Source organism: Melospiza melodia, chromosome Z, assembly GCF_035770615.1.
Source record: "Melospiza melodia melodia isolate bMelMel2 chromosome Z, bMelMel2.pri, whole genome shotgun sequence".
NCBI lineage: Eukaryota > Metazoa > Chordata > Aves > Passeriformes > Passerellidae > Melospiza > Melospiza melodia.
The window spans coordinates 13,769,660-13,791,136 of NC_086226.1; positions in this window are offsets into that span (position 1 = coordinate 13,769,660).

Below are 21,477 nucleotides of genomic sequence, written 5' to 3' on the forward strand. Positions count from 1 at the left end.
GTCCAGGGCAGGTTCGAGATGGTCGAAAAAGGAAAGGAGAAACAGTCCAGGAAGGAATTTGGACTGTTTAAGCTAACTAGTGAGCAGAAGCAAAAGCAAGCAGAAGCAACACAGAAGCAAGAGTGAGAGAGAGAAAGCAAAGCGAAAAGCAAAAGCAGAAAAAGACAAAGGTGCACTAACTAGTGTCTCTGTGTCCCGCCAAGCTGATAAGAACACCCAAACAAAACTTTCACTCTTCAGAGCCAGTCTTAACGGCAAAGAACATAATATCCAGCATAAACAGAACACATGAATGGGGACACAAGGATCATAACGTCACCCTAAGACACTCACGTCCAGACTTCTATATCGGCTCGTTGTTTTGGGGACTTTTCGGTAAGTTTGGCAGAGTTCCTTGCCAAGGCATGCTGGTCTCAAAGCTATTTTGCATTCTTCTGAGGCCCCCCTCCCCCCCCCCCCCCATGTCCCCTCCCCTCACAGTCCGGGGAGAAGGGCAGCTTAGCCCCAGGCAGGGTCATTACCGAGAAAAAAGGAGAAATTAGCTACAAGGACCAGTGATTACAATAACAAACAGGTAGAACTTCACTTTAGCAGCGACTGGTTTGACTGGTTTTGCAACTCCTGTTTTTTTTTTTTTTCCAAAAAATTCGGCAGATATTTATTTATAAAAACTCTCGCTCTCACTATAACTAATCCTCATTTTCAAACATAAAATATTCCTGCTGGTACTGGTTGCAGGGGCACCACGAGGCTGTGGGCAGAGGAGACTCCAGGGAAATCCAGTGGTCCCGTGAAGTAGCCCCCTCAGCCAGAGCACAGTAGGGACATGTGGTCTGAGGTGACAGGTCTGCTCGCATGTTCTTGTACAGCTGGGCCAGCTCTGCTGCAAAGATCTCAGGAAAGAGGCGGCAGCTGTCCCTGAACCCGTTGGCTTGGGGTCTCTCGCCACTTCCTGGACCTTCTCCTGATTCTGTTTCTTCTCTAAGCAGGCCACGGCTCTCCCAGGAAGAGTCCCAGCCCTGTCCTGATGCCTCTTTGTCTTCCTGGGCCCTCCTGTAGAAACAGATTTCCAAGAAGACGCCTCATAGACAGGAATTTGGAGCACAGTTAAACTGCACTGCAGCGATTTCCACAGAGCTGCCTGGGCAATCCAGCATGGTGCAATCACTTCATTGCCAATGGCAGCAATGAATAACTCACATGTCTCTCTTGGGCAGCTGATATATGACGAAGTGCCCAACTACTGCTGCAAGCAGAATCACAGCCGAGACTGGAAGTGATGCTAGGAGGTACTTTTTGCTGAATTCCCACTGTCCAGGAGTCTCAACTTTTTGCCCAGCAGCTGACCCTGGCAGTAGAAAAGACAATGTGAGAGACAATGTTTGCACTCTGCACTAGGCATAATTCCACAGTCTGCTTCACATGCCCGAGAATTATTGTCTTCAGAGATTTCTTCCTCTGGCTCTGGTGTCTCAGCATCAGGGACCAAGAGGTTCTCATGGGGAAGAGCCCAGTGTGTGCCAGGGAGCAGCACTGCCCCTGTCTTTTCCTCTGGGCTGCAGTCCAGGGCTGTGTGCTGGGCAGCTGCAATTCATCCATGGAGAGCACTGCAGGGATACAGCAGAAATGCCGCTCTTCTTCCAAGACAGCATTGCCCAAGCACTCACCGGAATATTCCTCAGGCTCAGCGAGTTTGCTGGTGTCCTCTATTACTTCTGTTTCTTCATCTGAGCCTGGCACACTGTTACTTTCTTCCACAGGGAGGGTCTCTGTCAAAGTCTCAGAATCTGTCTCTACACAAAACACATTGGACACTTTAACCAGAAGCCACTGCCCCTTACCACAAGCATGGTACCACTACCATGGCCTGGGAATTCTGGCAGGTGGCAGTGAGGAGCCTGCTGTGCCCAAAGACAAGAGGAATCCATAGCCCAGTTTTTTGCAATGCAACATGAAATGCAGACCCAAACCACCCAAGACTTAATCAACCAAATGACCCAGAGAAAGAATGCCTTCTGGTTCATACTCATACTTGAGGTCCAGCTTCAACCCATCCCTGAGCCTGAGGTAGGGCAGGGGAAGCCAAGACTGCGTGGGATACCATTTTTGCCTCCGTGCTGTGCTGAGTGTTAGGTGGAAACAAATTCAGCCGAGGTCTTGTGCCAACATCTGGATGCCAATGTCTGCACGCAGGAGCTCTGGCCAGTAATGGTACATCTGCAGCAGCAGCTGGAGATGTCCGTGGCAATCATCTGGAAGCACAGCTGTGAGCAGACGCTGTGCTGGACCATCGCCATGGCTCGCTCCAGGGCGTGGGAAATGGGGTGTCCCTGCAGCAAGACTGACTGAGCACTTCTGGCTATCCAGGATTCAGAACACCCCTACAGGAACGAAAAGCTTCACGTCCCAGGTCTCACGGTTAACGGAATGGGATATACCAACCAGATGGGGCTTCATCCAAGCCTGTCAGTAGCTCCTCTGCAACATCAGGGAATCCTTCAGGGAATCCCTCAGGAACTGTGTCATAATTCTTCCCTATATTAGATTTATAAAAGAATGTTACACCTATGAAGGTAAATTTCTCATGAATAACACAGGGAAAAGAAGTGCTCATTCTTGTGAAGGCAGTAGAGACTGACTACTCACGCTTGAAGTACCAGCTTGGAATCAGCACGGTGTCTGCCTCCAGCTCTGGGTCTTGAAGAGCACTCTCTGTGTCCATAACTACAACCAAGCACACACAAGAAGTTACCATCACATTTCTCCTCTCATGGTCACACCTCAAGGCCTGGATGTGGAAGGTACTGACAGGGCACACACAGGTGCTTCTGTATTCTCACAGCTGCACAGGGGTCTGGCTGCCCTTGGGACACTGAGCTGGCAGCTCTCACATGAACTGAAAAGCCATGGCGTGCCCACATGACCCCCTCCAGCCCTGGAGCCAGGCCGGGAGGCTGGATAACGAGTGCTGAGTGATGATAAGCAGAGCTGAGTGATGGAGATCTGGTGCTGACGTTCTGGGCCTGAACTGCCCCTTCCTATCGCGGGCCTGGGGTATATGTACAAATCACAAACAGGCTGGGCTTCTGTGGAATGTGCCTTGAGCTGATGTATTTTCCTGCATCTCTCTCATTACATGGTTATGACAATGGGAAGATGCCATCAGCTCACATCCCAGGCAGCAGGCAAAGAACTTAATGTTGCAACTTAGCTTCTAAGTTTTTTGACCAATCACACAAAGCAAAAGCATATTGACAGTAGTTCTATCTAACCACTATAAGCACATGTACCTTTGGTTGAAACAATGTCTGCTTATTTCAAATACAATACTTCTTGTAAGCCTTAAAACACAATGCACAGAGGTCCATTATTAAGCTTCAAACTTCCTAGTATCTTGCTAGATAAACTTTTTTGTAACTTAGGAAGTTATTCTAGACAAGCGTTAATACAGAGACGATTGTTCTATTTTTCCTTGCTTTTTACATAATTTTTATGCTGACCTATCTCATGGCTACTGCTTAGCTCTAACCACAATTCTCCTGTTCCTGCGGCCTGCCTTTTGCAGCTTTCCCAAAACCCTCTGATTTTGTGGATTCCCACAATTCTCTTTCTTGGTTGACTTTAAAAGAAACTTTTATAATCGTGTCATTTATTACTTGTGTTTCGTAGTTGTACTATTATATTTCTGCATATTAATTAAAGCATCTTTTTTCTTGCACTAAGCATTGCTATATCACAACACAGCAATTTAATGTTGCGAAAGTCTCGTCAGTTTAAAGGGCATAAATTATGCTGGACCATTGTTACGAATTATTGTTTGAAAAAATCTCGTCGGCTTTAAGGTTTTAATTTAAAACTTTCTTCTGTCGATAGTTTCATTTACTATCTCTGTGAGATTTCGAGAACTCTCTGTGAATCTATTCCTTATTTTTTTTCTTGTATGATAAGAAGTTCTTTGATAGCTTTGTCTATCATTTGTCGCACACACTGAAGCATCCAAGGTATTACTGCTAATATAACTATTAAAACACTTAATACATGGAGACTTATATTGCAAAGTTCCTTCAGCTAAGGTGCAAATACACAGACTATTCTTCTATTTGTCGTTGCTATTCTACTTTTTAAACAACTTTTCTGCTGACCTTTCTCATGGCTACTGCTTAGCTCTACTCACAGTTCTACTGTCTCGGGGGACAGCCTTTTGCAGCTTTCCGTAAGCCTCAGAATTTTGACATTCCCACACCTGCCCACCTTTTTGCTCCTTAGGAACCTCTGCCCATGCTACACCCTAAAGCAGCTGCAGCCCCTCACTCCTGCCCTGCTGTGTCTGCCCCAGTGCCCACAGCGTGGTGGCCTCCTGGCTCAGCCAGCCCTAGTCCTGGCCCCGCTGCTGCCAGCCAGGGCTGTGTGCTGGCCCCTGCCTGCCTACCTGCTCCCTGCCCAGCTGTTGGAGCACTCTGGGCATTCTGGGCTTGCAGGGCCAGGAGAAAGAGGAGCAGGAGGCAGTGCCTCAGGGCCATGATCTCCCCTGCTCACAACACTCTCCTGCTGCTGCTGCAGTGTTGCCCAGAGCGAGCACTGAACAACACAGTGGAGCTTTGGAACATCACATCAAACAGAGCTCTGTGACCTCATGACATAGTGGTGTCTCTGAACTACACAGTGTATGCCCACGTTGCCTGTGAATTCCTGGACCTCCTTCTCTATTGAATTTCCTTATTCTGCACAGGAATGGAAGGAGCAAAACAGAGAAGGGTCGATGTATTCAAGGAGGCAGCACTGCGTAGGGGAATGCCGAGGCACTCATATCTTCGGCCTCAGAAATCCACTATGAGAAGCCCTCTATGAAGGCTGCTGTAAAAAACCCAGATGCAAATGTCTTTCTTCTGCTACAGTTTCATCACCTTTGATGAAAGCAGCACTGCTTCCATCCTCCACTGTCAGGCAAACATGGGTGTGCAGGGCTCACGCTTCTCCCAAGTGAGCCTGGTTGATTCCCTTGCCACTTGCAATCCCACTTCAAGCTCACTAAAGGAGCCCCACTAAATCCTGAGCCAAGATCCTTTTTCCCTTTGAGGCAGATGTAGCCCATGTGCCAGCATCAGGCCTGGTGTCCTGTAGAGTGACCCACAGTCAAAGCCCCACACTCCTGCTGAGAACACCAGGGTGCCAGGGGTTCACCTCTAGAACCCTCCTGTGTCTGGGTCAATGCAAGTGGCACAAGTAAATGCCACACGTGCCCCAGATCCCTCAAGCCCTCCTCCAGAGGCCCTGAGCTCCCTCCTGCTTGTCCTCAGACACCATTGAGGTACTGCCACTGGACGCACACAAAGGTGCCGGCTGCTGCAGATTACAGCTAATACGGGTGGCCTTTTAGCTGAACAACTCTTGTGGGAAGGACATAGTCACGAGTTCTGTGTGCCAGGCACGCTATGTTCAGAATCTCTTGGAAAGCCATAGAGTGTGCTTTTGGTGTAATTGCCCCTGAAGCACCAGTTAAACCCCAGGTGTTTAGAGCTGCAAGCACAGAGACACTGCCAGATTTCCACCCCTGGTGTGTCTCTCCAAGGCTCATAAGCAGTCTCCAGCTGACAAGCTGCAGCAACTCGGCCAATGCCGTGCTCTGGAATCAAGCACACATCGCTGCTCACCTTGAAGGCTGCAGCAGATAATGAGCAGAGGGCCGTAGCAGGCTGCAGGGTGTCTTGCTCACATCTCCTAGTCAGAAGCCAGGCAGGCTGCCCAAGCTGCCTCGGCGTTGGGTCTGAGCGCCACCCCGGGCCCTCCATTGCTGCCCGAGGGGAGGCACCGATGAACACTGCGGTTCTTTGTTCCTAACTGGTCATTCACCCGGGCTCTCCCTTAGCGCACTCCGCGGCATTGTGCTGCTCGGCGGCTCGTCAGCAGCTGTGGGAGCAGTGTCCCCAGAGCAGCTGTGGTGCTGCTGAAGCCGCCTGCCGCGTGTGGCACGGCAGGGAGGCAGCGCTGCCCGCAGCCCGCGGCCTCCTTGCCCCCCGCTGCCGCCATTTCGCAGAGGGGCCGTGAGGGGCGGGCACGGGGCTGTGGGGCTGTGCCGGCCCCGCTTCCCGGGCCGCAGCTCCAGCTGCTCCCGCTGGCTCGGAGCGGCCCCGCTCCGGCCCGAGGCCCGAGGCGCCTGTCCCGGGCCCGAGTGGCCGCTGTCGGGCCGCTGCAGGAGAGCTCCCCGGCAGCCGTGTCCCGGCTGCAGAGAACGGCTGCCGGGCCAGTTCGCCTGGGAGCCTGAGCCGAGCATGGCACACGGAGCGGAGCCGAGAAATAGAGACAGAACGGACGAGGACAGGAAACAGAACGGAGAGACAACGAGAGCAAAGGGTGGCAGGGAACGGGAGCAGAGCTGCGGGAAGGGGCAGCGGGGAAAGAGGAAGAGCCGCAGAATGAGCAGGAGGGAGCAGGAGAGAGCGAAGTCTGGGCTAGGGCAGGATGGAGACTCTTGAAGAAGTTTTGGAGGGATAGCAAGATAGGGAGTAGGAGAGAACAGGGATATAGCGATCAGCCACGGGACTTACAACTGGACAGAGCAACACAGAAGGAGAAACCCAGGTGTGTTTTTTGCTGCAGCCCGTTTAATCCAGAGGTGTTTTTCAGCTGCAGTGGCATGTCAGCTCCCTCGAAGCAGCTGAGGCATTTCAGAAATGGCACTGCAGGGCATAACCATGCATATGTCCCACAGCTCTCAGTTCACATGTGCATGTGCAGGACTGCCAGTGTGCATGTCCATATGAGAAGAGTTTGTGAGGCTTGATTCAAGGGCTGAGGCACAGCTCTCTTCTGAAAAGAGCCTTGGGCAGCCCTCTCAGGAGGTGGGTATCTCAGAGGCTGCTGAGAGGCCCATGAGAGACAGCCCAGAGGTGGAGCTGGAGCTGCTGTGGAGAGGAGAGGGACAAGGGTGAGGAGCTCTGTGGTTCCTTGTCACCACTCCAAAGGGAATAGCAGTGTCTTGCGACAGTCTTTAACGCCTGAGGCAGAAGTAGAAGAAACCCTCCAAAAGCCCACAGGGTGCAGAGATGCCTTCAAGCATCTCTCTGGCAATTGCTGCTGGCAATATCCTCCCCACACACTGCAGGCAACAGTCAGCCTCAGAGAGCTGTGCTGCGTTTCTTGGACAGCAGCTTTGCTGCACTCTCGCCTCCAGCTTTGGCTGTAGATGGCCGAGCTGGAGCAGCCATGGGGAAAGGCCTGCAGGCCCACAGTGAATCTGAGTCGTGAGCCCAGGAGAGCAGTTTCCCTGGCGCGTTGGTTTCTTGCAGTTCCCTGCTTTCTGCATCTGAGATGGGCACTCAGTCAATTCTTTCCTTCTGGAAAGCCTCCTTCTTTACAATCCTACATTCCAGTCTTAATCTCCCTGGACCGAAATTTAAGTCCCAAAACAGCAGTTAAGGAGCCACACACAATCTGCAACTGCCACCCTCGCTCAAGCAAAACACCACAGCATGCTTCCTGTGTTTTGTTCCACCTTTGGCTTTCTTCCCATAGCGAGTGGGAAAAGAGTGTCATTTTTATTATAATTGGTGTCTCTGTTATCAAAATACGTTTTAGTAATGTTCATGACTAAGATCACATTCCTTCCCCTCAGTATCTTGCAAAGCCTGGTTCCAGCTTTTTGGTCCTTGATCCTCTTTGAGCTCACTGGGGAGGGGACTGCCGCATCTCCCATGATCTAAGTAACCATCTCTGGTCTCCTTGATATGCTGAACACAGGACAGCCATCCTTCCCAGAACATCTTCCCTCTCGGCCCAGACCTTCCTGATTCGGGGCAACATCCCAAATGAGCTCCTAGAGAAGTTTTTGCATGGCACTCCTCACCACATGTCCTTATTCTGGTGCAGTAAAGCCTTGTTAATGGGCGCTGCTGGGAAAGCAGGCTGAGGCTGGCACAAACAGGTCCTGCACTGCAGTGGTAGTTTCTCAGAGCTCCTGTCCCACCCCCAGCCCTGCTCCAATCTCCCTGCATTCTACCCCAACAGAAACAGCCACTACACACAAGAATTTACTGCTTTTGGAAACAGATTTATTTTTCACAATCATCCACTAATACAAAGTATCACTACCATCATCACTAAAAGTGTCACTATCACTATCACTAAAATAAGCACGGTCCTCTAATACTAAGTATCGCTATCACAATCAATGTCACTAAAAGAATCACTATCACTATCTATCACTATCACTATCTATCACTGTCACTATCACTATCATTAAAAGAATCCTTATTACTATAACTATCACTATCACTGGCAGAATCGCTCTATCACTATCACTACCACTACCACTACCACTATCCCTATCACTATCACCACCACTCTCACTATCACTATCACTAATCTTCATCTTCAAAGATGAAATATTCCTGCTGGTACTGGTTGCAGGGGCACCAGGAGGCTGTGGGCAGAGGAGACTCCAGGGAAATCCAGTGGTCCCGTGAAGTAGCCCCCTCAGCCAGAGCACAGCTGGGACACGTGGTCTGAGGTGACAGGTCTGCTTTCATGTTCTTGTATAGTTGGGCCAGCTCTGCTGCAAAGATCTCAGGAAACAGGCGGCAGCTGTCCCTGAACCCGTTGGCTTGGGGTCCCATGCCGCTTCCTGGACCTTCTCCTGACTCTGTTTCATCTCTAAGCAGGCCACGGCTCTCCCAGGAAGAGTCCCAGTCCTGTCCTGATGCCTCTATGTCTTCCTGGGCTCTCCTGTAAGAACCGATTTTCAAGAAGAGTCCTCATAGATAGGAATTTGGAGCACAGTTAACCTGCACTGCAGTGATTTCCACAGAGCTGCCTGGGCACTCCAGCATGGTGCAAACACTTCTTTGCCAATGGTAGCAATGAATAACTCACATGTCTCTCTTGGGCAGCTGACACATGAGGATGTAACAAACTGCTGCTGCAAGGAGCAGCACAGCCAAGACTGCAAGAGATGCTAGGAGGTACTTCTTGCTGAATTCCCACTGTCCAGCAGCTGACCCTGGCAGGAGAAAAGAGAATGTGAGAGACAATGTTTGCACTCTGCACAGAGGGATAATCCCACAGTGTGCTTCACATGCCCGAGAATTATTGTCTTCAGAGATTTCTTCCTCTGGCTCTGGTGTCTCAGCATCAGGGACCAAGAGGTTCTCATGGGGAAGAGCCCAGTGTGTGCCGGGTAGCAGCACTGCCCCTGTCTTTTCCTCTGGGCTGCAGGCCAGGGCTGTGTGCTGGGCAGCTGCAATTCATCCATGGAGAGCACTGCAGGGATACAGCAGAAATGCTGCTCTTCTTCCAAGACAGCATTGCCCAAGCACTCACCGGAATATTCCTCAGGCATAGCGAGTTTGCTGGTGTCCTGTATTGGTTGGCTTTCTTCATCTGAGCCTGGGACACTGTCATTTTCTTTCACAGGGAGGGTCTCTTGCACAGTCTCAGAATCTGTCTCTACACAAAACACATTGGACACTTTAACCAGAAGCCACTGCCCCTTACCACAAGCATGGTACCACTACCATGGCCTGGGAATTCTGGCAAGTGGCAGTGAGGAGCCTGCTGTGCCCAAAGACAAGAGGAATCCATAGACGAGGTTTTTGCAATGCAACATGAAATGCAGACCCAAACCACCCAAGACTTAATCAACCAAATGACCCAGAGAAAGAATGCCTTCTGGTTCATACTCATACTTGAGGTCCAGCTTCAACCCATCCCTGAGCCTGAGGTTGGGCAGGGGCAGCCAAGACTGCGTGGGGTATCATTTCTGCCTCCGTGCTGTGTTGAGTGTTAGGTGGAAACAAATTCAGCAGAGGCCTTTTGCCAGCATCTGGCTGCCAATGTCTGCACGCAGGAGCTCTGGTCAATAACGGTACATCTGCAGCAGCAGCTGGAGATGTCCGTGGCAATCATCTGGAAGCACAGCTGTGAGCAGATGCTGTGCTGGACCATTTCCATGGCTCACTCCAGGGTGTGGGAAATGGGGTGTCCCTGCAGCAAGACTCTGACTGAGCGCTTCTGGCTGTTCAGGATAAAAAACATCCCTACAGGAACGAAAAGCTCATCTTCCCATGTTGCAGGGTTAAGAAATGGGGCTTCTTCCAAGTCTGTCAGTAGCTCCTCTGCAACATCAGGGAATCCTTCAGTGTGTTCTTCAGGAACTTTGTCATAATTCTTCCCTAAGTTAGATTTAAAAAAGGATGTTACACCTATGAATGTGTATTTCTCATGAATAACCCGGGGAAAAGGAGTGCTCATTCTTCTCAAGGCTGTAGAGTCTTATTACTCACACCTGAGGTACCAGCTTGGAAGCAGGATGGTAACTGCCTCCAGCTCTGGGTCTTGAAGAGCACTCTCTTCGTCCATAACTAAGCACACACCCAAAAGAAGTTGCCATCACATTTACCTCTCTCATGGTCGCACCTCAAATCCTGGATGTGGAAGGTACTGACAGGACACACACAGGTGCTTCTGTATTCTCACAGCTGCAGAGGGGTCTGGCTGCCCTTGGGACACTGAGCTGGCAGCTCTCACATGAAGTGCAAAGCCATGGTGTGCCCACACGACCTGTGGCTAGGTCAGCCCTGGAGCCAGGCCGGGAGGCTGGATTACCAGAGGTGAGCGATGGACAACCAGAGCTGAGTGACGAATAACCGGCTGCCAGTGATGAATAACCAGTGCTAGCGATGGAGAACCGGTGCTGAGGTTCTGGGCTTGAACTGCCCCTTCCCACCTCCTTGCTCTTTAGAACCCTCTGCCCATGCTGCACCCTAAAGCAGCTGCAGCCCCTCACTCCTGCCCTGCTGTGTCTGCCCCAGTGCCCACAGCGTGGTGGCCTCCTGGCTCAGCCAGCCCTAGTCCTGGCCCCGCTGCTGCCAGCCAGGGCTGTGTGCTGGCCCCTGCCTGCCTACCTGCTCCCTGCCCAGCTGTCGGAGCACTCTGGGCATTCTGGGTTTGCAGGGCCAGGAGAAAGAGGAGCAGGAGGCAGTGCCTCAGGGCCATGATCTCCCCTGCTCGCAACATTCTGCTGCTGCTGCTGCAGTGTTGCCGAGAGCGAGCACTGAACAACACAGTGGAGCTTTGGAAGCTCACATCAAACAGAGCTCTGTGACCTCATGACATAGTGGTGTCTCTGAACTCCCCAATTTATGCCCACATTGCCTGTGAATTCTGTATTGAATTTCCTTATTTTACACAGGAATGGAAGGATTAAAACAGAGAAGGTTCGATATATTTTGGGAGCAGCACTCTGCATAGGAATGAAGAGGCACTCATGTCTTATTCCTCACAAATGCACTCATGTCTTATTCCTCACAAATCCCCTAGTCGAAGCCCTCTGTGAAGGCTGCTATAAAAAAAAACAGATGGAAGAGTCTTTCTTTTGTACTATTTTTCTTTTACCGAATTCTGGAAAGTAACCTGCTTTCCCCACTTCTTCTGCTACAGTTTCATGACCTTTGATGGCAGCACTGCTTCCATCCTCCACTCTCATGCAAACATGGGTGTGCAGTGCTTATGCTTCTTTCTCGTTGATTCCCTTGTCACTTCCAATCCCACTTCAAGCTCACTAAAGGAATCCTGAGCCAAGATCCTTTTTCCCTTTGAGGCAGATGTAGCCCATGTGCCAGCATCAGGCCTGGTGTCCTGTAGAGTGACCCACAGTCAAAGCCCCACACTCCTGCTGAGAACACCAGGGTGCCAGGGGTGCACCTCTAGAACCTTCCTGTGTCTGGGTCAATGCAAGTGGCACAAGTAAATACCACACGTGCCCCAGATCCCTCAAGCCCTCCTCCAGAGGCCCTGAGCTCCCTCCTGCTTGTCCTCAGGCACCATGAGGAACTGCCATGGGACACACACAAATGTGCCGGCTGCTGCAGATTACAGCTAACACGGCCTTTTAGCCGAACAGCTCTTGTGAGAAGGAAATATTCAGGCTCTCCAAGGCTCATAAGCAGTCTCCAGCTGACAAGCTGCAGCAACTCGGCCAATGCCGTGCTCTGGAATCAGGCACAGATGGCTGCTCACATTGAAGGCTGCAGCAGATAATGAGCAGAGGGCCGTAGCAGGCTGCAGGGTGTCTTGGTCACATCTCCTAATCAGAAGCCAGGCAGGCTGCCGAGCTGCCTCGGCGTTGGGTCTGAGCGCCACCCCGGGCCCTCCATTGCTGCCCGAGGGGAGGCACCGATGAACACTGCGGTTCTTTGTTCCTAACTGGTCATTCACCCGGGCTCTCCCTTAGCGCACTCCGCGGCATTGTGCTGCTCGGCGGCTCGTCAGCAGCTGTGGGAGCAGTGTCCCCAGAGCAGCTGTGGTGCTGCTGAAGCCGCCTGCCGCGTGTGGCACGGCAGGGAGGCAGCGCTGCCCGCAGCCCGCGGCCTCCTTGCCCCCCGCTGCCGCCATTTCGCAGAGAGGCCGTGAGGGGCGGGCACGGGGCTGTGGGGCTGTGCCGGCCCCGCTTCCCGGGCCGCAGCTCCAGCTGCTCCCGCTGGCTCGGAGCGGCCCCGCTCCGGCCCGAGGCCCGAGGCGCCTGTCCCGGGCCCGAGTGGCCGCTGTCGGGCCGCTGCAGGAGAGCTCCCCGGCAGCCGTGTCCCGGCTGCAGAGAACGGCTGCCGGGCCAGTTCGCCTGGGAGCCTGAGCTGAGCATGGCACACGGAGCGGAGCCGAGAAATAGAGACAGAACGGACGGGGACAGGAAACAGAACGGAGAGACAACGAGAGCAAAGGGTGGCAGGGAACGGGAGCAGAGCTGCGGGAAGGGGCAGCGGGGAAAGAGGAAGAGCCGCAGAATGAGCAGGAGGGAGCAGGAGAGAGCGAAGTCTGGGCTAGGGCAGGATGGAGACTCTTGAAGAAGTTTTGGAGGGATAGCAAGATAGGGAGTAGGAGAGAACAGGGATATAGCGATCAGCCACGGGACTTACAACTGGACAGAGCAACACAGAAGGAGAAACCCAGGTGTGGTTTTTGCTGCAGCCCGTTTAATCCAGAGGTGTTTTTCAGCTGCAGTGGCATGTCAGCTCCCTCGAAGCAGCTGAGGCATTTCAGAAATGGCACTGCAGGGCATAACCATGCATATGTCCCACAGCTCTCAGTTCACATGTGCATGTGCAGGACTGCCAGTGTGCATGTCCATATGAGAAGAGTTTGTGAGGCTTGATTCAAGGGCTGAGGCACAGCTCTCTTCTGAAAAGAGCCTTGGGCAGCCCTCTCAGGAGGTGGGTATCTCAGAGGCTGCTGAGAGGCCCATGAGAGACAGCCCAGAGGTGGAGCTGGAGCTGCTGTGGAGAGGAGAGAGACAAGGGTGAGGAGCTCTGTGGTTCCTTGCCACCACTCCAAAGGGAATAGCAGTGTCTTGCGACAGTCTTTAACGCCTGAGGCAGAAGTAGAAGAAACCCTCCAAAAGCCCACAGGGTGCAGAGATGCCTTCAAGCATCTCTCTGGCAATTGCTGCTGGCAATATCCTCCCCACACACTGCAGGCAACAGTCAGCCTCAGAGAGCTGTGCTGCGTTTCTTGGACAGCAGCTTTGCTGCACTCTCACCTCCAGCTTTGGCTGTAGATGGCCGAGCTGGAGCAGCCATGGGGAAAGGCCTGCAGGCCCACAGTGAATCTGAGTCGTGAGCCCAGGAGAGCAGTTTCCCTGGCGCGTTGGTTTCTTGCAGTTCCCTGCTTTCTGCATGTGAGACGGGCACTCAGTCAATTCTTTCCTTCTGGAAAGCCTCCTTCTTTACAATCCTACATTCCAGTCTTAATCTCCCTGGACCAAAATTTAAGTCCCAAAACAGCAGTTAAGGAGCCACACACAATCTGCAACTGCCACCCTCGCTCAAGCAAAACACCACAGCATGCTTCCTGTGTTTTGTTCCACCTTTGGCTTTCTTCCCATAGCGAGTGGGAAAAGAGTGTCATTTTTATTATAATTGGTGTCTCTGTTATCAAAATACGTTTTAGTAATGTTCATGACTAAGATCACATTCCTTCCCCTCAGTATCTTGCAAAGCCTGGTTCCAGCTTTTTGGTCCTTGATCCTCTTTGAGCTCACTGGGGAGGGGACTGCCGCATCTCCCATGATCTAAGTAACCATCTCTGGTCTCCTTGACATGCTGAACACAGGACAGCCATCCTTCCCAGAACATCTTCCCTCTCGGCCCAGACCTTCCTGATTCGGGGCAACATCCCAAATGAGCTCCTAGAGAAGTTTTTGCATGGCACTCCTCACCAGCATGTCCTTATTCTGGTGCAGTAAAGCCTTGTTAATGGGCGCTGCTGGGAAAGCAAGCTGAGGCTGGCACAAACAGGTCCTGCACTGCAGTGGTAGTTTCTCAGAGCTCCTGTCCCACCCCCAGCCCTGCTCCAATCTCCCTGCATTCTACCCCAACAGAAACAGCCACTACACACAAGAATTTACTGCTTTTGGAAACAGATTTATTTTTCACAATTATCCACTAATACAAAGTATCACTACCATCATCACTAAAAGTGTCACTATCACTATCACTAAAATAAGCACGGTCCTCTAATACTAAGTATCGCTATCACAATCAATGTCACTAAAAGAATCACTATCACTATCTATCACTATCACTATCTATCACTGTCACTATCACTATCATTAAAAGAATCCTTATTACTATAACTATCACTATCACTGGCAGAATCGCTCTATCACTATCACTATCACTACCACTACCACTATCACTATCCCTATCACTATCACCACCACTCTCACTATCACTATCACTAATCTTCATCTTCAAAGATGAAATATTCCTGCTGGTACTGGTTGCAGGGGCACCAGGAGGCTGTGGGCAGAGGAGACTCCAGGGAAATCCAGTGGTCCCGTGAAGTAGCCCCCTCAGCCAGAGCACAGCTGGGACACGTGGTCTGAGGTGACAGGTCTGCTTTCATGTTCTTGTATAGTTGGGCCAGCTCTGCTGCAAAGATCTCAGGAAACAGGCGGCAGCTGTCCCTGAACCCGTTGGCTTGGGGTCCCATGCCGCTTCCTGGACCTTCTCCTGACTCTGTTTCATCTCTAAGCAGGCCACGGCTCTCCCAGGAAGAGTCCCAGTCCTGTCCTGATGCCTCTATGTCTTCCTGGGCTCTCCTGTAAGAACCGATTTTCAAGAAGAGTCCTCATAGATAGGAATTTGGAGCACAGTTAACCTGCACTGCAGTGATTTCCACAGAGCTGCCTGGGCACTCCAGCATGGTGCAAACACTTCTTTGCCAATGGTAGCAATGAATAACTCACATGTCTCTCTTGGGCAGCTGACACATGAGGATGTAACAAACTGCTGCTGCAAGGAGCAGCACAGCCAAGACTGCAAGAGATGCTAGGAGGTACTTCTTGCTGAATTCCCACTGTCCAGCAGCTGACCCTGGCAGGAGAAAAGAGAATGTGAGAGACAATGTTTGCACTCTGCACAGAGGGATAATCCCACAGTGTGCTTCACATGCCCGAGAATTATTGTCTTCAGAGATTTCTTCCTCTGGCTCTGGTGTCTCAGCATCAGGGACCAAGAGGTTCTCATGGGGAAGAGCCCAGTGTGTGCCGGGTAGCAGCACTGCCCCTGTCTTTTCCTCTGGGCTGCAGGCGCGGGCTGTGTGCTGGGCAGCTGCAATTCATCCATGGAGAGCACTGCAGGGATACAGCAGAAATGCTGCTCTTCTTCCAAGACAGCATTGCCCAAGCACTCACCGGAATATTCCTCAGGCATAGCGAGTTTGCTGGTGTCCTGTATTGGTTGGCTTTCTTCATCTGAGCCTGGGACACTGTCATTTTCTTTCACAGGGAGGGTCTCTTGCACAGTCTCAGAATCTGTCTCTACACAAAACACATTGGACACTTTAACCAGAAGCCACTGCCCCTTACCACAAGCATGGTACCACTACCATGGCCTGGGAATTCTGGCAAGTGGCAGTGAGGAGCCTGCTGTGCCCAAAGACAAGAGGAATCCATAGACGAGGTTTTTGCAATGCAACATGAAATGCAGATCCAAACCACCCAAGACTTAATCAACCAAATGACCCAGAGAAAGAATGCCTTCTGGTTCATACTCATACTTGAGGTCCAGCTTCAACCCATCCCTGAGCCTGAGGTAGGGCAGGGGCAGCCAAGACTGCGTGGGATACCATTTCTGCCTCTGTGCTGTGCTGAGTGTTAGGTGGAAACAAATTCAGCAGAGGCCTTTTGCCAGCATCTGGCTGCCAATGTCTGCACGCAGGAGCTCTGGTCAATAACGGTACATCTGCAGCAGCAGCTGGAGATGTCCGTGGCAATCATCTGGAAGCACAGCTGTGAGCAGATGCTGTGCTGGACCATTTCCATGGCTCACTCCAGGGTGTGGGAAATGGGGTGTCCCTGCAGCAAGACTCTGACTGAGCGCTTCTGGCTGTTCAGGATAAAAAACATCCCTACAGGAACGAAAAGCTCATCTTCCCATGTTGCCGGGTTAAGAAATGGGGCTTCTTCCAAGTCTGTCAGTAGCTCCTCTGCAACATCAGGGAATCCTTCAGTGTGTTCTTCAGGAACCTTGTCATAATTCTTCCCTAAGTTAGATTTAAAAAAGGATGTTACACCTATGAATGTGTATTTCTCATGAATAACCCGGGGAAAAGGAGTGCTCATTCTTCTCAAGGCTGTAGAGTCTTATTACTCACACCTGAGGTACCAGCTTGGAAGCAGCATGGTAACTGCCTCCAGCTCTGGGTCTTGAAGAGCACTCTCTTCGTCCATAACTAAGCACACACCCAAAAGAAGTTGCCATCACATTTACCTCTCTCATGGTCGCACCTCAAATCCTGGATGTGGAAGGTACTGACAGGACACACACAGGTGCTTCTGTATTCTCACAGCTGCAGAGGGGTCTGGCTGCCCTTGGGACACTGAGCTGGCAGCTCTCACATGAAGTGCAAAGCCATGGTGTGCCCACACGACCTGTGGCTAGGTCAGCCCTGGAGCCAGGCCGGGAGGCTGGATTACCAGAGGTGAGCGATGGACAACCAGAGCTGAGTGACGAATAACCGGCTGCCAGTGATGAATAACCAGTGCTAGCGATGGAGAACCGGTGCTGAGGTTCTGGGCTTGAACTGCCCCTTCCCACCTCCTTGCTCTTTAGAACCCTCTGCCCATGCTGCACCCTAAAGCAGCTGCAGCCCCTCACTCCTGCCCTGCTGTGTCTGCCCCAGTGCCCACAGCGTGGTGGCCTCCTGGCTCAGCCAGCCCTAGTCCTGGCCCCGCTGCTGCCAGCCAGGGCTGTGTGCTGGCCCCTGCCTGCCTACCTGCTCCCTGCCCAGCTGTCGGAGCACTCTGGGCATTCTGGGTTTGCAGGGCCAGGAGAAAGAGGAGCAGGAGGCAGTGCCTCAGGGCCATGATCTCCCCTGCTCGCAACATTCTGCTGCTGCTGCTGCAGTGTTGCCGAGAGCGAGCACTGAACAACACAGTGGAGCTTTGGAAGCTCACATCAAACAGAGCTCTGTGACCTCATGACATAGTGGTGTCTCTGAACTCCCCAATTTATGCCCACATTGCCTGTGAATTCTGTATTGAATTTCCTTATTTTACACAGGAATGGAAGGATTAAAACAGAGAAGGTTCGATATATTTTGGGAGCAGCACTCTGCATAGGAATGAAGAGGCACTCATGTCTTATTCCTCACAAATGCACTCATGTCTTATTCCTCACAAATCCCCTAGTCGAAGCCCTCTGTGAAGGCTGCTATAAAAAAAAACAGATGGAAGAGTCTTTCTTTTGTACTATTTTTCTTTTACCGAATTCTGGAAAGTAACCTGCTTTCCCCACTTCTTCTGCTACAGTTTCATGACCTTTGATGGCAGCACTGCTTCCATCCTCCACTCTCATGCAAACATGGGTGTGCAGTGCTTATGCTTCTTTCTCGTTGATTCCCTTGTCACTTCCAATCCCACTTCAAGCTCACTAAAGGAATCCTGAGCCAAGATCCTTTTTCCCTTTGAGGCAGATGTAGCCCATGTGCCAGCATCAGGCCTGGTGTCCTGTAGAGTGACCCACAGTCAAAGCCCCACACTCCTGCTGAGAACACCAGGGTGCCAGGGGTGCACCTCTAGAACCTTCCTGTGTCTGGGTCAATGCAAGTGGCACAAGTAAATACCACACGTGCCCCAGATCCCTCAAGCCCTCCTCCAGAGGCCCTGAGCTCCCTCCTGCTTGTCCTCAGGCACCATGAGGAACTGCCATGGGACACACACAAATGTGCCGGCTGCTGCAGATTACAGCTAACACGGCCTTTTAGCCGAACAGCTCTTGTGGGAAGGAAATATTCAGGCTCTCCAAGGCTCATAAGCAGTCTCCAGCTGACAAGCTGCAGCAACTCGGCCAATGCCGTGCTCTGGAATCAGGCACAGATGGCTGCTCACATTGAAGGCTGCAGCAGATAATGAGCAGAGGGCCGTAGCAGGCTGCAGGGTGTCTTGGTCACATCTCCTAATCAGAAGCCAGGCAGGCTGCCGAGCTGCCTCGGCGTTGGGTCTGAGCGCCACCCCGGGCCCTCCATTGCTGCCCGAGGGGAGGCACCGATGAACACTGCGGTTCTTTGTTCCTAACTGGTCATTCACCCGGGCTCTCCCTTAGCGCACTCCGCGGCATTGTGCTGCTCGGCGGCTCGTCAGCAGCTGTGGGAGCAGTGTCCCCAGAGCAGCTGTGGTGCTGCTGAAGCCGCCTGCCGCGTGTGGCACGGCAGGGAGGCAGCGCTGCCCGCAGCCCGCGGCCTCCTTGCCCCCCGCTGCCGCCATTTCGCAGAGAGGCCGTGAGGGGCGGGCACGGGGCTGTGGGGCTGTGCCGGCCCCGCTTCCCGGGCCGCAGCTCCAGCTGCTCCCGCTGGCTCGGAGCGGCCCCGCTCCGGCCCGAGGCCCGAGGCGCCTGTCCCGGGCCCGAGTGGCCGCTGTCGGGCCGCTGCAGGAGAGCTCCCCGGCAGCCGTGTCCCGGCTGCAGAGAACGGCTGCCGGGCCAGTTCGCCTGGGAGCCTGAGCTGAGCATGGCACACGGAGCGGAGCCGAGAAATAGAGACAGAACGGACGGGGACAGGAAACAGAACGGAGAGACAACGAGAGCAAAGGGTGGCAGGGAACGGGAGCAGAGCTGCGGGAAGGGGCAGCGGGGAAAGAGGAAGAGCCGCAGAATGAGCAGGAGGGAGCAGGAGAGAGCGAAGTCTGGGCTAGGGCAGGATGGAGACTCTTGAAGAAGTTTTGGAGGGATAGCAAGATAGGGAGTAGGAGAGAACAGGGGTATAGCGATCAGCCACGGGACTTACAACTGGACAGAGCAACACAGAAGGAGAAACCCAGGTGTGGTTTTTGCTGCAGCCCGTTTAATCCAGAGGTGTTTTTCAGCTGCAGTGGCATGTCAGCTCCCTCGAAGCAGCTGAGGCATTTCAGAAATGGCACTGCAGGGCATAACCATGCATATGTCCCACAGCTCTCAGTTCACATGTGCATGTGCAGGACTGCCAGTGTGCATGTCCATATGAGAAGAGTTTGTGAGGCTTGATTCAAGGGCTGAGGCACAGCTCTCTTCTGAAAAGAGCCTTGGGCAGCCCTCTCAGGAGGTGGGTATCTCAGAGGCTGCTGAGAGGCCCATGAGAGACAGCCCAGAGGTGGAGCTGGAGCTGCTGTGGAGAGGAGAGAGACAAGGGTGAGGAGCTCTGTGGTTCCTTGCCACCACTCCAAAGGGAATAGCAGTGTCTTGCGACAGTCTTTAACGCCTGAGGCAGAAGTAGAAGAAACCCTCCAAAAGCCCACAGGGTGCAGAGATGCCTTCAAGCATCTCTCTGGCAATTGCTGCTGGCAATATCCTCCCCACACACTGCAGGCAACAGTCAGCCTCAGAGAGCTGTGCTGCGTTTCTTGGACAGCAGCTTTGCTGCACTCTCACCTCCAGCTTTGGCTGTAGATGGCCGAGCTGGAGCAGCCATGGGGAAAGGCCTGCAGGCCCACAGTGAATCTGAGTCGTGAGCCCAGGAGAGCAGTTTCCCTGGCGCGTTGGTTTCTTGCAGTTCCCTGCTTTCTGCATGTGAGACGGGCACTCAGTCAATTCTTTCCTTCTGGAAAGCCTCCTTCTTTACAATCCTACATTCCAGTCTTAATCTCCCTGGACCAAAATTTAAGTCCCAAAACAGCAGTTAAGGAGCCACACACAATCTGCAACTGCCACCCTCGCTCAAGCAAAACACCACAGCATGCTTCCTGTGTTTTGTTCCACCTTTGGCTTTCTTCCCATAGCGAGTGGGAAAAGAGTGTCATTTTTATTATAATTGGTGTCTCTGTTATCAAAATACGTTTTAGTAATGTTCATGACTAAGATCACATTCCTTCCCCTCAGTATCTTGCAAAGCCTGGTTCCAGCTTTTTGGTCCTTGATCCTCTTTGAGCTCACTGGGGAGGGGACTGCCGCATCTCCCATGATCTAAGTAACCATCTCTGGTCTCCTTGACATGCTGAACACAGGACAGCCATCCTTCCCAGAACATCTTCCCTCTCGGCCCAGACCTTCCTGATTCGGGGCAACATCCCAAATGAGCTCCTAGAGAAGTTTTTGCATGGCACTCCTCACCAGCATGTCCTTATTCTGGTGCAGTAAAGCCTTGTTAATGGGCGCTGCTGGGAAAGCAGGCTGAGGCTGGCACAAACAGGTCCTGCACTGCAGTGGTAGTTTCTCAGAGCTCCTGTCCCACCCCCAGCCCTGCTCCAATCTCCCTGCATTCTACCCCAACAGAAACAGCCACTACGCACAAGAATTTACTGCTTTTGGAAACAGATTTATTTTTCACAATTATCCACTAATACAAAGTATCACTACCATCATCACTAAAAGTGTCACTATCACTATCACTAAAATAAGCACGGTCCTCTAATACTAAGTATCGCTATCACAATCAATGTCACTAAAAGAATCACTATCACTATCTATCACTATCACTATCTATCACTGTCACTATCACTATCATTAAAAGAATCCTTATTACTATAACTATCACTATCACTGGCAGAATCGCTCTATCACTATCACTATCACTACCACTACCACTATCACTATCCCTATCACTATCACCACCACTCTCACTATCACTATCACTAATCTTCATCTTCAAAGATGAAATATTCCTGCTGGTACTGGTTGCAGGGGCACCAGGAGGCTGTGGGCAGAGGAGACTCCAGGGAAATCCAGTGGTCCCGTGAAGTAGCCCCCTCAGCCAGAGCACAGCTGGGACACGTGGTCTGAGGTGACAGGTCTGCTTTCATGTTCTTGTATAGTTGGGCCAGCTCTGCTGCAAAGATCTCAGGAAACAGGCGGCAGCTGTCCCTGAACCCGTTGGCTTGGGGTCCCATGCCGCTTCCTGGACCTTCTCCTGACTCTGTTTCATCTCTAAGCAGGCCACGGCTCTCCCAGGAAGAGTCCCAGTCCTGTCCTGATGCCTCTATGTCTTCCTGGGCTCTCCTGTAAGAACCGATTTTCAAGA